Source organism: Mesoplodon mirus, assembly GCF_964341445.2.
Source record: "Mesoplodon mirus genome assembly, chromosome: 1".
NCBI classification, from domain to species: Eukaryota; Metazoa; Chordata; class Mammalia; order Artiodactyla; family Ziphiidae; genus Mesoplodon; species Mesoplodon mirus.
Window position 1 is genome coordinate 25,114,276 of NC_138976.1, and position 15,376 is coordinate 25,129,651.

Sequence of the window (15,376 nt, forward strand, 5' to 3'; positions counted from 1 at the left end):
GAGGGCCCCCAGGACCACTGAAGGGCCACTAAGGGGTTTCAGACCAGCCCTCTGGTCTTCCCTCCCTCCTTTCCTTCTCTGACAGCCTTCTATGTGGGGAGACAGGCCTGCAGAGGTGCTCCCAATTGCTGATTTCTCTGCCTCCTCGCCCAAGTCTCTAGGAGACGAGGCAGCCCCAGGAACCTCTTCCACAGGACTCCCAGCTCCTGGGTTGTGGGCAGCGGGGAGGGGAGAGCACTGAGCTGCAGGGGCTGAGACTGGGCAGGACAACAGGCCTGCATGGCCCTTCTCCAGCACTAGTGACCCAGCCACTCTGGTAAAGCAGGGCAGAACTCAGCCAGAACTGGCCCCAGGGATGCCTGACTGGCAGCTGCACCAGCCCAGCTCCTGGCCATCGTCAGGGGCTGCTCAGCTTGGGGGGAAGGCCAGAGGAGAGGGGCTGTGACCTTTCCACTCCCACCAGGGGCCCGTCTCCTCAGGCCTTTGGAGAAAGAGAGGAGCGATGCTGCCTGGGTCCCTGCTCAGGACTAAGGCCTTATCTGGCTCTCACCTGTTCCACAGCACCAAAGTGTGCCCTGATCCCCAGCCCTGGGCTGGTGGCTGCCAGAAACTGCCAGCCCTGATAGGAGCCAACAGCCTGATCCCTGCAGGCTGGGATGGCCGGTCACCACCTGTTAGGTCTTGGGGGCCTCCTGGGCGCCCACTCCCCACCTGCACTGCCATCGTGGCCAGACCCCAGCCTCTCCCGAGTCCACCCTCACCGGCTGGTCTGGATACCCTCCAAGACCCAGGAGACTCACCTAGCTCCAGGTTGGTCCCCACATCATGGCCCAGGACTGGGCTGTATGCCACTGGGTTCTGGGGCCTCCCACTCACAGGAACAAAAAGGCTGCGTGCTCCATGAGCTCTGGTTCTAGACTATGGTCTTTCCTTGGCTCTTCCTCAGCTCTGTTGAACTAAGTTCCCTCTGAAAGGTCCCCACCTGCCTCAGCTGAACATAGCAGGAAGGTGGACGTGTTAGGAGAGAGAGACAGCTGGGCTGGAGTGGACAGGCCGGGCCCTCTGTGTCCAGAGCCCAGCAGGTTTGCCCACCTCAGTGCTCCCATCCAGCCCAGCGCTGCAGGCAGTCATGTAGGAGGTTCCCAGACATGCTGCCTTCAGGGAGTCCCTTCACACTGCCTTTCTAGCAACTTGGTTCTCCAGCTTTTCAGAGACAGGGTGTTTCCCCTTTCCATTTTATCTGTAAAAATAGGAACTGGTTGGGTAGATGGCAAGACCAACCCCCTAAGGAAGGACAACAGCATTAGCTCGATTGTTCAGAAACACAGATGGGTGAGGTGTGAATGCTGACAATGGTAAGGGTGAGCACTTAACCTTCTTTTTTTTTTTTTTTAAATTTCAAAAATTTCAGACAGGCAAGAACGAATCACAGTACTTTAGAGAGGGTGTAGGATGGCCACGTCATTACCCGTATTATAAAACAAGGATGGAAGAAAAGTAACAGAATAGAGACAGGGAAGGAGCCAATTATTCGGAATTTAGACCTGAGCTTATTCAATGACCAGATCACACATTCCTAGCCTGTCAGAGTTGCACAGGACCTTACAGATCATTTCATTCATTCATTCGTTCACCTATTCATTCAATAAGGATTACTGGGCCAGAAACTAAGTATACAATGATAAAAACAAACAAATAAAACAACAACAACCAAAACCACGGTGATTTTTTGGAGTCATCAACTGAGTTGAGAAAACCCCTTTGTAGATGAAGAAACTGAGACTCGGGGCATTAAGGTATTTCTCTCAACCACACCACCCAGCTCCAGAGCTGAGCCCGGAAGTCAAGGCCTTGACCCAGTCCAGCCCTCTCTCCCCCACATCATGCCACCTGATCCTCAGAGAGTCTCCTTACCCCAATCAGGTCCATCCTCGCCCTGGAGGCAGCTGTCAAAGGGACAGCACACTGGGGGAGTAGCTGACCAGCCTGAGAACTGGCTGATTTCAACACACTTTTAGAGCTAATGGTTGACACGACTGTGAAGACCAATGGTCTCCAAGCCCTTTTGATCATGTCCCCCTATCAGAAAAACAAATTTAAACATGAATATATACAGAACAAGGAAATTTTTAAAAGGACGGTAAGAGATGAAATAGTATTATTTTTACCTCATAATGTGGCAGACAAAGATCTCTTATTTGGGGTTAAAGTATTACTCCAATATGCTTGGCATTATTATATTTGCTTTGACTTATATTTTCTTTGGCATAATCATTTTCAGGCCACTTGTCTATTTTGTAGGGCCAAATTCATTAAAACCCAATTATACAAGTGAGTTAAGTTAGTAAAAACTTGATGATGTAAATTTAACGTGGCAACTGGAAATGGCAGTATGTTGCCATAAACTGAAAGCAAAGGATGGGTGAGGATGCCTGGCCAGAAAAGAGGTAACCTAGCAGGCCCAAGACCTGCTGGCAAGGTTAGCTTAAGCTGGTGTCTGAGAACTTGGATCTGGGGAGGGTTCCCACCATTCCCTCACTGATACGAGTGACTCTGTGCCTGAAGGGTTTGTGCAAACAGCGTGATTTATGCTGCACACCTGCTTTCCTTCTGAGAGCCTGGAATTTTGGTATGTGCTCAGTAGAGGGTACCCAGGTGACTGGACCCCAATAAAAACCCTGGGGGCTGAGTGTCCAGTGAGCTTCCCTGGTACACATTTCATGTGTTGTCACAAGTCGTTGCTGGGGTATCAAGTGCACCCTGTGTGACTGCACTGGGAGAGGCTCTGGGAAGCTTGCACCTGATTCCCTGTGACTTCACCCCACGTGCCTTTTCACTTTGCTGATTTTGCTTTATGTTCTTTCTCTGTAATTAATCATGGCTGTGAGTACAATTCTATACTGAGTCCTCCTAGAGAATCGCTGAATGGGGGGTTGTCCTGGGGATCCTGGACACAATGCCCTGTGGCTGGCTGGTGTCACAGACTGACCAACCACTCCGTTCTCAGGAGAGTTCCTGCATGAGACCACCAGACACACCCACTGGGCCAGGGCCCCGGGGTCAGTCCGAGTATTAAATCTTAGTAAAGCTTAATTTCTTTCTTTTTACATAAAAAAGTAAACAAAGGCTGTAATATATTCTTCCACAAGATGATCCCAGTGGGTTCACATCCCATTTGGAGACAGCTCTTCAGACAATGATGAAACAACACTAGAAGAAATACTCTGGAAAGCAGGAGAGTGGGACCCTTACCAGCAGAACCACCCACCCCTGGCTGCCTCTGCTCAGGGTCATCCCTGTGCAAAAGGAGGTGTTATTTCTCTCTCTACTCCTCCACCATCGTTTTTTTTTTTTGTTTTTGTTTTTGTTTTTTTTTGGCTGCATTTGGTCTTCGTTGCTGCACGCAGGCTTTCCCTAATTGCGATGAGTGGGGGCTACTCTTTGTTGAGGTGCGTGGGCTTCTCATTGCGGTGGCTTCTCTTGTTGCAGAGCACGGGCTCTAGGCATGCGGGCTTCAGTAGTTGTGGCACACTGGCTTCAGTAGTTGTGGCTCACAGGCTCTAGAGCGCAGGCTCAGCAGTTGTGGCACATGGGCTTAGTTGCTCCACGGCATGTGGGATCTTCCCGGACCAGGGCTCGAACCAGTGCCCCTGCATTGGCAGGCGGATTCTTAACCACTGCACCACCAGGGAAGCCCCACCATTGTTTTAAGATGGAAATGGACCCTGGGGTTCAGTCCTCGACCCTCTTTGTCCTAAAAGGGCTCTCCCTGGGTTATCACTCCCACTCTCAGGCTTCAACCATTTTCCTTGTGCTGACAATTCCTTTTTCTCTTTCCCTGTGCCTATTTCTCTTCTGAGCTCCAGACCTACATATGCCACTGTCACTGGAGACCTAGGTGACACTTAGGTGTCCCATAAAACCTTCACACTCCAGAGCCAGAGACGAGCCCATCAGCGCTTCCACTGAGTAGCTCCATTTCCTCCCGACTCAGGGATGGTGCCACTACCCACCTGTCTCCCAAGTTAGGGACCTGGAAGTCCTCCAGGAATCCTCCCCTACCCTCACTCTCCTATTCAGGCCCATCTCCTTCTGCTGAACCACTCCCAGACCCGTTCTCTGCCCTTCCCATGCCTGCACCTCCCAGGTTCCCTTGTCCTCTGGCTTCTGGCTGGATGGAGGGCACCATCAGGAGATGGGAGGGGCCAGGAGAGAGAAGACGGGGTATGTGCTCCCTGCAGCCACTGTGCTGTCTCTGGTGGCAGCTGGGCTCCTCACGTGGCTCTGGCCCTCTCTGGGCTCAGGAAGAGGCCTAGGAGTGGTGAGGGCTTCCTGCGGTTGCCTCAACACCTGTATTTTCTTCCTTAACCCCACCTATACCTCTGTAGGTGGTCCCTTCACTGGAGTCTCTCCATGTGAAGCACCGGGGTGGGCTCTGTTTGCTGCCAGGGCTATGCCTGATGACCATCTTACTCCCATGTCTCTTGTTAGTACACCCCTCCTCTCTGTTCCTGTGGTGTCATCCAGATTAGTCATTACGAGCAGGGACTCTGGAGCCAGACTGACAGGAGTTCAAATCCTGGCTTTGCCACTATCTACGTGAACCTGGGCAGGTCACGTAACCTCCTTGAGCCTCAGTTTCCTCATCTGTGAAATGGGGGTAACTAATGCCTCTGACTTCGTGGAGTGGTTGTGTGGATGCGATGAAAGAAGGTACGTAAAGGGCTGAGGTTTTTAATCAATATCTGATTTTTGTCCATGAGTTTCTTATCACTGCTCACTGGACCACTGCAGGAGCCTCCAGCTGGTCTCCCGCCTCTCTCCTCACCTGCTGCTCATCCATCAAACACCTCCAAGAGGGACTGTTCTCCAGTGCAAATCTAAGCAAGTCTCCTTGAGTTTAAACCCTTTACTGCCCCATTGAGCCCGCAGGTTAAACTCCAGATTCTTGGCAGGGTGTGGCACCCACCACCCACATCTCTCCAGCCACTGCCCACATAGCATTTCACACCCAAGCAATTCCACACTGCTTAAACGTCCACACACATCACACTGGCTCACGCTGCGGGCCTGGCACTGGTTATTTCCTCCACTCATAATGCCATCCTCTCTCTGAGCTCTTCACAGATTCTCATTTGTCCTCCAAAATCCATATTCGTGGGCCACCTCCTCTGAGAAGCCCCTCCCAGAGCTTGCAAGGAGGTCACAGCTGCCTCCTCCCTGAGATTTCTGTCCTCATGCATGTTTCTGCTGTGCTGGTCATGCATGTTTCTGAGGTGATGTCCACTTGATTACTTGCCTGCCTCTCCCACGAGATGGTGCAGGGCCTACACTGCCCACCTTTAAATCTCTGGATCCAGCACTGAGGGGGTGATTGGGCTGGGTGGGCCCGCTTAGGTGGTAATGAGATCTTTGTCACCAAAAATGTGCAAGCTGAGCTTGAGCAAGCACATGAAAGGAAGACTGCAGACAGAACTGGAGAACTAGATGGCAAAAGAGGCTCAGCTTATGGCCTCAGTGGTCCCTTCCTCGCAACGAAATATGCTGTCTGGGAGGTAGTGAGCTCCCCATCACTCCATGGATTCAAGCAGAGCTTGGAGGACCCCATTTCAGGGTGCTATAGGGGCACTTCCTGCACTGAGGGAAGTTTCATTTGATGACATCCCAAGTATCTCCCTTCTGGGTGGCTCTATGATGCCAAATAAACTAGAAGGTTCTGCAGGACTCAAATGATTCTGTTTTCTCTAATGATTACATCACCTCTAATACAAGTCTCTACTGACTCATCAACATAAGACAAACAGCTACTTCACTCTCTCTCCCAAAGTCTTAAACACATTTATTCTAATGTTAATGTCTTTCCTTTTTTCTCCTTAGCCATAAAGCCCCTGGCCCCCTCTGCAAACAACCTGACATGAAACCACGGGGAAGATGAATTTTAGGCAGTCTGAACTATGAAAAAGGAAAAAGCAATTAGAGCACATCTCCAGATGGAAGAAAAATCTACACCTGGAACAATTCTGCTTAGCTGCTCATTCAATTGATTTTGGGAAGGACTGCTTGCCAGAGTGAAGGGCTTTCACGGCTCTTTTGGGGATCAGCAGGAAGAGGAACACACAGCCTCTCTTGCAGGTCTGTTCTGATGATGACTGGGTTGGAGGAAGCCTTGTCGGCTGGCTGGATGTTGGGGGCTGAGCCGTTTTCCTGCTGTCCAGAAAGGTTCGAAAAAGGGCCTTTTGTTTCATTCTGACTCTTCACCCCAGGTGATCAATAGTGAGAAGGCAGGCAAGGGAGACCCAGACTATCTAAAAGCAAGCCCCAGACCTCCTACCCTGAGGCGTTACAGTCTGGAGCTGAACGGCGAGACTTCAGCCTGGGATCTCCAGGGCCTGCCCGTCTTTCTGGAGGGAGAGGTGGTGAAGAGATTCAGAGTGTTTCCCAAGGCAATATGCCGCTGAAGAGCGTGCTCCAGAAACAGCTCCAGAAGACTCTGTCTTACCCAGGGTCCTTTAAGTAAGATCTGCATAGAAAATGCCTTCTAGAGTTTAGAGTACAGCAAAAACTTTCTGGGGGAACAATTCAAGGGCCCACAGGAGATTCTGGGCACAAACAAGGGTACTTTGGGACCCAAGTTAGGGCCAGTGGGGCATCTTAGGAGATCTGGGGCAAATCAGAGGAAGCCGCCCACTCTAGGAGGAGGAGTTTCCAACAGGCACCCCCCTTCAAGGCCCGTTTGAAAGGCCCCCACCTCCTTAAGACCCTATCAGCTGAAGAACTCAACTCAGAGAGCAGATCGCAGGCTATATTCGGTTCCCGCCCACTCCTGACGCCAACACCCTTGTGCAGTGCACAAAATGCATAACCGTACTTGGTGGCCTTGGCTCAGGCAACGAAACAGGGAGGAGGCCCTTCTTCCCCTTCCCCACACAACCCTCGCAGGTACCTCAGTGACTGGAGGTTAGGGAGCTTTCTGGAAGCACAGCATGCTCGAGATGGGCAGTGGTAGTAGGGGGTGTGAGTGTGTGCTGGGGAGAGGGCTGATGTGCACCTCCATGCAGCTCTGTGGACTGAAGGTGTGGATGAGTGGGTGTGGAGGCAGGAGAGGAAGTGAGGTAGGAGGTGTATAGGCCCCAGGCTGAGCAGCTGCAACTGGTCTCCTGCTGATACTTCAAGATAAGAGACCAGCTGGAGCATTGGGCCCGGATTAGGTGAAAGGCAAAGTGATCACAACGTCTTCATTCTTGTGATCAGTAGGATTTCCCAGTCTGGCACATGCACAGAAGGGGTCCTCAGTCTAGGGGAGGGACGAAAGGAGGGAGGAAGTGCCGGCCCGTAATATGTCCTGCCAACCTCCGAGAAACCTTTGTGCTGGAATCCATCTTGGCTGAGAGATGTGTGGGCACACCAGGAAGGACCCAGTGTCAGATCAAATATGGGCACAAGCGAGATGATTGGCCAGAGACAACTGGAAAACTGCCCCCATATAAGCAACCTAAGCCACCCCTATTGTGTACAACACACTCCAAGTTCGCCTGTGTGCTCTTCCACACGTACATTGCTTCTAATAAACAGTCTCTATTTCACAATCTTGGTCTCTTTGCTGAATTCTTTCTTCAAAGAAGACAAGGACTGAGGTCCTTCTTCCAGCCATTCCACCACTGGAATCAGAAGGAGAGATGGATGTGCCACTGAGACTGCAGCTGCTAGGAACTCTGTGAGCAAATAGGAGGCATCTTTCAGGACTTCCATTAATAACTGCAGCTCCTTCTGAGGGGTCGACAATTCTAAGCCTTCCCTGATTGGTCCCTCCACTCCATCCCCTAGGCCTGTCTCCATCAGAGCATACAACACACCGAATGGGAGTTATTTGTTTAACTACATCTTCCCATCTACGGTAACTCCCCAAGGGCAGTGATCTGTGTCCAGCTCTGTGCCTGCAGACCCGCACACATAGTAGGTACCTGGGAAATGTTACCACATGAATGAATTATAAGACAAGGGCTGGGGCTTGCAGTAATCCACATGAGGGTGTGTGGGATGGGGGGACATCATCTGTACATTTGCTGGAGGGTCTGGGGCACCCCTGGCACCCTCCTCAGCCCCCTCCTCTGCAAGCCAGAGGTCTAGGGAGCCCTTCACAACTGAAGACCCTGGATGGCTAAGAACAAAGGAGATGGGGGTGGGGAGGCTGTGGCCTGTCCGGACCCTAACTGGCCCAAACAGGCCTTGCCAACACCAGTTCCTTCAGCCACATCCCTAAGTTGATCTAAATCTGCCAGGAAAGGTCACCATCAAACCCTGTGGGCAGCCCCTGGGCCAGCTTTCCGGCTACCTTCTGAAATCACAAAGCACTTTACCATATAGCCAGCCACAACAACATGGGATCACATGCTGAAATAGCCCCCAAACCACATTTTTACATCAGATTATCTCTCAACTGTCTCAAAGAAAAAAAAAATCGCCAAGCAAAAAAATATCACAGACATTTATGGCCTTTTACTTGAAAACATCACTAATTCCTACCACTCTTGAACTTACTGGGAGGCCAGTTGGGTGTTCCCAGGTAGCCTTTGCCTTTTGAGTCAGAGTTATAAGATCCTAGCATCTCTGGGAGGGCTGGAAGAGGGCTGGAAGAGGACGTTGTGCTTCCAAATTCAGTATCCAGACCCCCACTATTCCATCCCTTCCCAGCTGCTGCCTATCCGGAGCTCATTCATATACCTCTTGTGAGCAGGGTGGGTGGCTGAGAGCATGCTTCAGGATCCAGAACCCAGCACTCCATCCTGTGATGGGATGGCCCTGCTTCCTGAGATTCCAGGGTGGAGGGCTAGGATCGCCTTTCTTAACTGGCCCAAACAGGCCTTGCTGATTCTCACGGGACAGGGTTTCTGGTGCTTCCATTTCCTTATATCATCAGTCTCCAAGAGACAAACTCAAAAATAAGCATGGGTTCTAATCTTGACCTCACTACTCTAAGTGTGGTCTGTGGATGCAGCATCAGCATCACCTCGGAGCTTGTTAGAGCTGCGGCACCTCCGGCCACCCCAGACCTACTGAGCCGAAATCTGCGTTCACCAGGATCTCCAGGTGATTCACGTGCCCTTTGAGCAGCACTGTCTGTGTGGGCAGAAGTCAGGGCGGTGGTTACTCTTGGGAGGGGGCTGCAGATAGTAACTGGAAGCCAGTAGGAAGGGCTTCTGGGATGCTGGTAATGGCCTGTTTCTTGATCTGGATTCACAGCTGAATCCAGTTTACGAAAATTCATTGAGCTATATGCTTATGAAATGTGTATGTGTATATGTACTCTAATAAAAGGTAAAAAAATAAATAAAGGAGTCAGGAATCTCAGCAAGTGGAGGCAGCTGGGAGATGAAGCTGAGCCATGCTCCTCGGTGCTGCCATCAGAGCAACCCTGGGCTGAACTGGCTTCTCCTAGTTCTCATATCAGATTCCTGGACTCACGTCCAAGAGATCCCACCTGTGTCATTCTTACCTCCCTCGCAGCCTGCCCTGAGGCCTCTTTCAGCACTCAAGGTGGCTGAGGTACAGCAGCTTGGCTTTGACTTAGGCCCTGAGTCTGTCCCCGACCCAGATCTAGCAGAGCAAGGACATGTAAAGCTGGAAGTTGCCATGGACATACCTACACGCAATCAACCAGCATCAACCCCAGTCTTCCAGCCTCTTCTTCATGCCAAGTTTGCTCTGCTTTATTAGTATCTCTCTTAGCTGTGTCCAGAGATGAACACAGTTATTCAGACATAGTCCCATCATTCACTCATTCATTCATTCATTCATAATGATAATGGCTAGCATTTACTGAATCTTGTTATGTGGCAGGCACTAAGTGCTTTACATGCACTATCTCATTTAACCCTCACAAACCTACGAGTATGCCCATTTTACAGAGGAGTAAACTAAAGCTCAGAGATGTTAACTAACTTCAAGTCACACAGCAGGGAAGTAGTGTAGCTAAGGATTTGAATGCAAGTATTCTGACTGAAATTCTCTTATATGCCAGGCACTATGATATACTTTGGGGATGTATCAAAAATGAATGAATAAATATACTAAAATGACTGAATTATACACCTTAACAGGGTGAATTTTATGGTATGTGAATTACAGTAGGTCTCCGTTTCTGTGGGTTCCACATCTACGGATTCAACCAACGGGGAGCAAATTGAAAATATTTTTTAAAAGATTCCAGAAAGTTCCAAAACCCAAAACTTGAATTTGCCACACCAGCAACTATTTACATAGCATTTACATTGGATTTACAACTATTTACATAGCATTTGCATTGTATTAGGTATTATGAGTAATCTAGAGATGATTTAAAGTATATGGAAGGATTGCTTATAACCTATGCAAATATTATATCATTTTATATAAGGGACTTGGAGATCCTCAGATTTTGGTATCTGTGGGGTTTCCTGTAACCAGTCCCCTGCGGATACCAAGGGACGACTGTATATTCCAATTTAAAAAAATCTGAACAGACAAAAATTTTGGTTGAGATAAATATTGCCCACATTCCTAAGAATTTAGTTGACCTGTTTTTCCTGGTATAAACCAGCTAACAAAAAAATCAAAATATTTCTTTAAAAAATGAATGAAATGTCTCAGACATCTTTTTTTTTTTTTGGTACGCGGGCCTCTCACTGTTGTGGCCTCTCCCGTTGCGGAGCACAGGCTCCGGACGCGCAGGCTCAGCGGCCATGGCTCATGGGCCCAGCCACTCCGCGGCATGTGGGATCCTCCCAGACCGGGGCACGAACCTGTGTCCCCTGCATCAGCAGGCGGACTCTCAACCACTGCGCCACCAGGGAAGCCCCAGACATCTTTATAGTACGACAGAGCTAGTTCCATACTTTGGTCCTGCCACCTAGCCATGTGTGACAGAGTTTCGGTTTTCTCTCCTGTGAAGCGGGGACAGTGAACCCTGCCTTGTCAGGTGGTTATGGGGATTTGAAGCAAAGGCTGCACCTGGCGGCTGGCCCAAGGTAAATCACAGCAGAGAACGCTGAATTTTATGAGGGCACAGGCTTGGGGAGCTCACACGGCACTGCTGACCACCTCCACGCCCAGGAATGCCCTGAACGCCCCTGGAGCTGTTGAGACCTGCACTGGATCAAAGGCCCACCTGAGTCTTCTCGTCCTCACTGCAGAGTCCCTTCTTACCCCTCCACGCTCGTGCGGGGGTTTCTGCCTAGGATTCCACAAGGAAGGCAAGCACCTTTTCTCTTCCCCACCCACCTCGCTTCCTCTCTGGGCTGCCAGGGGCCGGGATTCCTGAGCTGCGTAAAGTGAGTGTGAGGGCCCTCCCATCCCCCTGGCATGGGGGCTCTGGCCCACGCCCAGCACTGTCCTCATAGGCAGCTTCGTGCCCACAGGGGCCATGTTGCTATGGTGATTACACTACCCACTCAGTGTCCAGGGAGACAGCACGGTGTAGCTGTGAGCTGTTTGCAAGACTCGCTGGAACTAGGCTGGGAAGATGCTAGAAAGGGTCAGAGGGAGCGGGGGATGGGAACTGAGTGTGACTGCTTCCCTAGCTCTGTGTGTGTGTGTGAGTGTGTGTACACATGCTCACACATGTACCCACCCTGCTGTCTGAGTTATAACGGCCCTTCTGAGCAGAGGCACAGCCCCTAGAGAGGCATAATCCCGTGATCGTCACAGGTTTCTTCCTGAGGTGGTGTTTACTGTTTATCACTGTTTAGTTTCTATATTGAAAACTAAAAGGGAAAAAAGTGGCATTCATATGGCAGCAGAACAGACTGAACTGTGCCTTCTCTTGCTCCACATCTGCAGCTGGCTTCGTGATCCACCTTGTCCCTTGTCCTGTAAGATTTCCTACAGAAACAGTGTGGGACACCAGGAGATTATACCGTGGCAGGGAGAAAGTTGCCCACTCCCCTGTTACTTGCCTTACATTCCAGGCGGCTCCTCTGAATTGTCTCATTTAGCCCACACCACAGTCCTGCATAGGGATTTTTTGTGCTCATTTCACAGACAACAAAACTGAGGCCCAGAGAGGCTAAGTTACTTCCACAGTCCAGAGGTAGTATGTGTAGGTGGCGAGAGTCAAACCTAGGCTGTTGAAGACCTGTGTTCACTGCACTGGGGGCCTCCTAGGCCCAGAAAGAACACAATCCAAGGCACCAAGTGAAACAAAGGAGCCAACCCCTCTGGAATAGCAGGTGGAGGACAACCCAAATTGCACCCATTGGGGTACACTTAGGCTCTAAATTTAAGAGCTTTTGGTTCCCCTTCCTGAGCAATATTGGGGATGATTAAATAAGTGACCCTGGTCCTAGCCATGCACACATTTGTGCTGACCCAATTCAATCCACACTAGTTAATCTATGCCTTTTCCCCACAGTCACGAATGTGGGCTTCCCCTTGCAGAGCCTCTGAAACAGCTCTGACTGCAAATAAATGAATCCTCAGGGTGGGGAGAACCAGGCCCTAACATCTTCAGAGCCCTCATGTTCCAGCTAATGCTGATTTGTAAAGCTCTTTATGATTTATTCATACTGCCTTGCCAGGCTTCCCAGGACAACCTTCCCCTCACGCAAATGAGCGCGACTCCCAGAACAGAATGTCAGCCTTCATTAAGAGAAAACACCCGGGTGTGGGGATGTCCTCGTTTGGGCTCCCTAGCCTGCGTCACCCGGTGTCTGTAGGATTCGGGGCAAACTCCAGGAAGCACCTGTGCTCTGACGGCCTTTGGCTCGGGAGCATGGTGAGATGGCAGGAACTCCCTTCTGGGAGGGAGAGACTCTCCAAGGGCTGGGCCTCATGTCTCTGCACCCAAGACTGGACCTCGGGCCAGTGGATGCATTCCCAGGTGGCAGGAGCCGGCGACAAGGAGCCGGGAGGGACCCAAGTGGAGCTCTGCCCCTGTGATTCTCGGCCAGGAGATCAAGATGGGCCCCTCAGCTCTCGGGGAGCCACCAAAAGATCATAGTGCCATGTAAATGAGAAGTCACCAAACCGGCCCCTGGAACCATTTTCATTATTGCCGTTGTCATGGTCTCCTCAAACTTGGGGAGGGCGTCCCCAGGGACAGAGGGAAGAAGGAAACCCCTCGCTTAGCTTCTTCAGGGTGCCTTGGGAGCAGCCCCTCCCTCGGGCCACACTACTGCCCAGGAAAGCTGACCACAGACACACATGGCACCCATGAGCTCACAAGGCCCCACAGGGCACAGAAGTCATGCTGATGCAGAACTGAAGGGGACCTCATGCGCTTCACACCATCTCTAGTGAGCAAGACACAAGCTGCGGTCACCATCCTTGTGCCAGAGGGTCACACTTCTGAGGGCACAAACTGCTAACCCAGACCCACAGGGACTTTTGAACGGCTCAGCTTCTTGGCAAGCTGACTCCAGCACTCTGATGCCAGGCACGTGGGGGACTTGTGACTCGACTTCACCTCCTTAATCCCCAGAAGGGCAGAGTGAAATGGGGCAGAATAAAAAACTCTGGGTAGGAAGCTTGAATCAGGTGAGCTCCGGAGCACGTGGGGCCTGACTGCCCTCCAGGTCCACCCCCGAGAGGAAGGATGCCTGAGCACCCCAGGGACCCCCTGGGGTATTGGGGACTTGACCATGAACTCCTCAAGTGGAACCTTTCAAACAAAGTACGAGTTCTGGGGACATCTCATTTGCTTGACAATTCATGCTGAAGCTGGCTATTAACAAGAGTCAGTCCGATATCATCATCTGCAGGAATCAGGGGAGCAACACCACGTGCTCCAGGGACCTCCCTCCAGTCCACGGGCTGTCCCAGAGTCTGGGGATCTGTCAACTGCAGACTGGCACTTGCCATCGACCTCCACAAGGATTAAATCATGGGCTGCTGCAGCTGCTGACTTTCAACACCCCCTGAGAGGAGCTCAGGGTGGACAGCAGGAACGAGGCCCTCTGTGCTCTGGGAAGGACTGGCAGAACAGGTCTTCAGATAGTTAGATATTTTTAGGAGCCAATTTTATGAGTCCAATTCTTATATCTCCTCGTATCTAGAAAAGCACTAAAATCCGTCATGGTGACGTCTGCTCCTCGTGACTAGCAGTGACCTTCTGCAAAAAGTCTGTGCTTGATTGCACGTACTCCCCCCCTTCACCAAAATCACATCTATACTGACCTTCCCCGCTGCCTCTTTGGAGCAGTTTCTCAGAGCTATCTGAGATGCTGTCTCCTGGGCTATAGTCCTCATTTTGTCCCAAATAAAACGTAACTCACGATTCTCACGTTGCGCATTTTTTTTAAGTTGACAGACCCCATGCGGTCCTGAAAGTCCAAGGTGTGGGTGGTGACCTGCAGCACATTTAAGGGGTCCTCCACTTGTTTAATCCTCACTGACAACCTTTACTTTAGGATCGTCCAGTAGTGGGCGACACTGAGACTATAGAGCCCCAAATATAATCTAAAAGAGACTGCTTTCCAAAAAAGGGCGTACATTGCTCTTAACACCTTAATAGAAAACAGCAACAACAAAAGAGTTGCTTTTGGATTAATCTGGTCAACACTGATCCTTTGACCATCCCTTTTAGCTCTGGTCCTCCAGGCGGGGAATTGGATGAATTACTGCATGTCTAACTCAGTTTTGAGAGATCACAGTAATGTCCAGAAATAAATCCCAACTGGCCATCCTCATCCTAAAAAGTAAGCCAATGATACTTTCAACTGAGTTCTACACAATTGCTAACTGCTAATGTACAAACTCCTTAAGAAGAAAAACAACTAATAACAACAATAACTAGGCAACGACATTTCTAAACACGTTAATTAATTTTCAAAATAACATTGCTAAAATATAGTAAATAAATTACACTGTTTTGGGCTTCCTTGAATATATGCATTTTCAACGGGGGTGATATAGTGCCCAAGGGGGACAACACTGGTTCTTGAATCTGAAAAAATATTACTCTTTTATATAGAAACTATAGGTATATATACAGTACATAAACAGAAATACAGTATATCTTTGGTATTGAAATTTCAAGAAGGAATAAGTAGAAAAAAAGAGCCTAAAAAGGCTCCTTATGGGGGCAATTAGCAAAAAAAGGGTTGAGAAACACTGCTGTTAAATAGAGAATAAGGAGAACGATCTTTTCTGTGCAACTCAAAGTCATCCACACAAACATCTCTCCTTATATTCTGTGATGGCTGTCAAGGTTGATGGTTAGCCTTGTTCCTTCTTACACAGCCCTGACTCTGACCCCAGGCACAGTGCCTGGGTGGGCATTTTTCTCCCTTGCTTTTCTAGGTTATTCAATCATTCTCAGTGGGCTGTCTTCTAGCAACAGCCTGTTAAATCCACGATCTTAATTTTACAGGCAATACTTAAGTCCATTCTGGTCTGAAAGCTA

At 50.0% G+C, this 15,376-nt stretch overlaps 1 protein-coding gene across 1 annotated transcript in view; it reads right to left on the reverse strand.

Annotated features, from left to right (window-relative positions):
- Positions 1-15,376, reverse strand: part of GABBR2 (gamma-aminobutyric acid type B receptor subunit 2) — a gene marked incomplete at its 5' end in the record, with an annotated part of 369,241 nt that overhangs the window by 65,835 nt on the left and 288,030 nt on the right. The gene's annotated exons all lie outside the window — the stretch shown is intronic.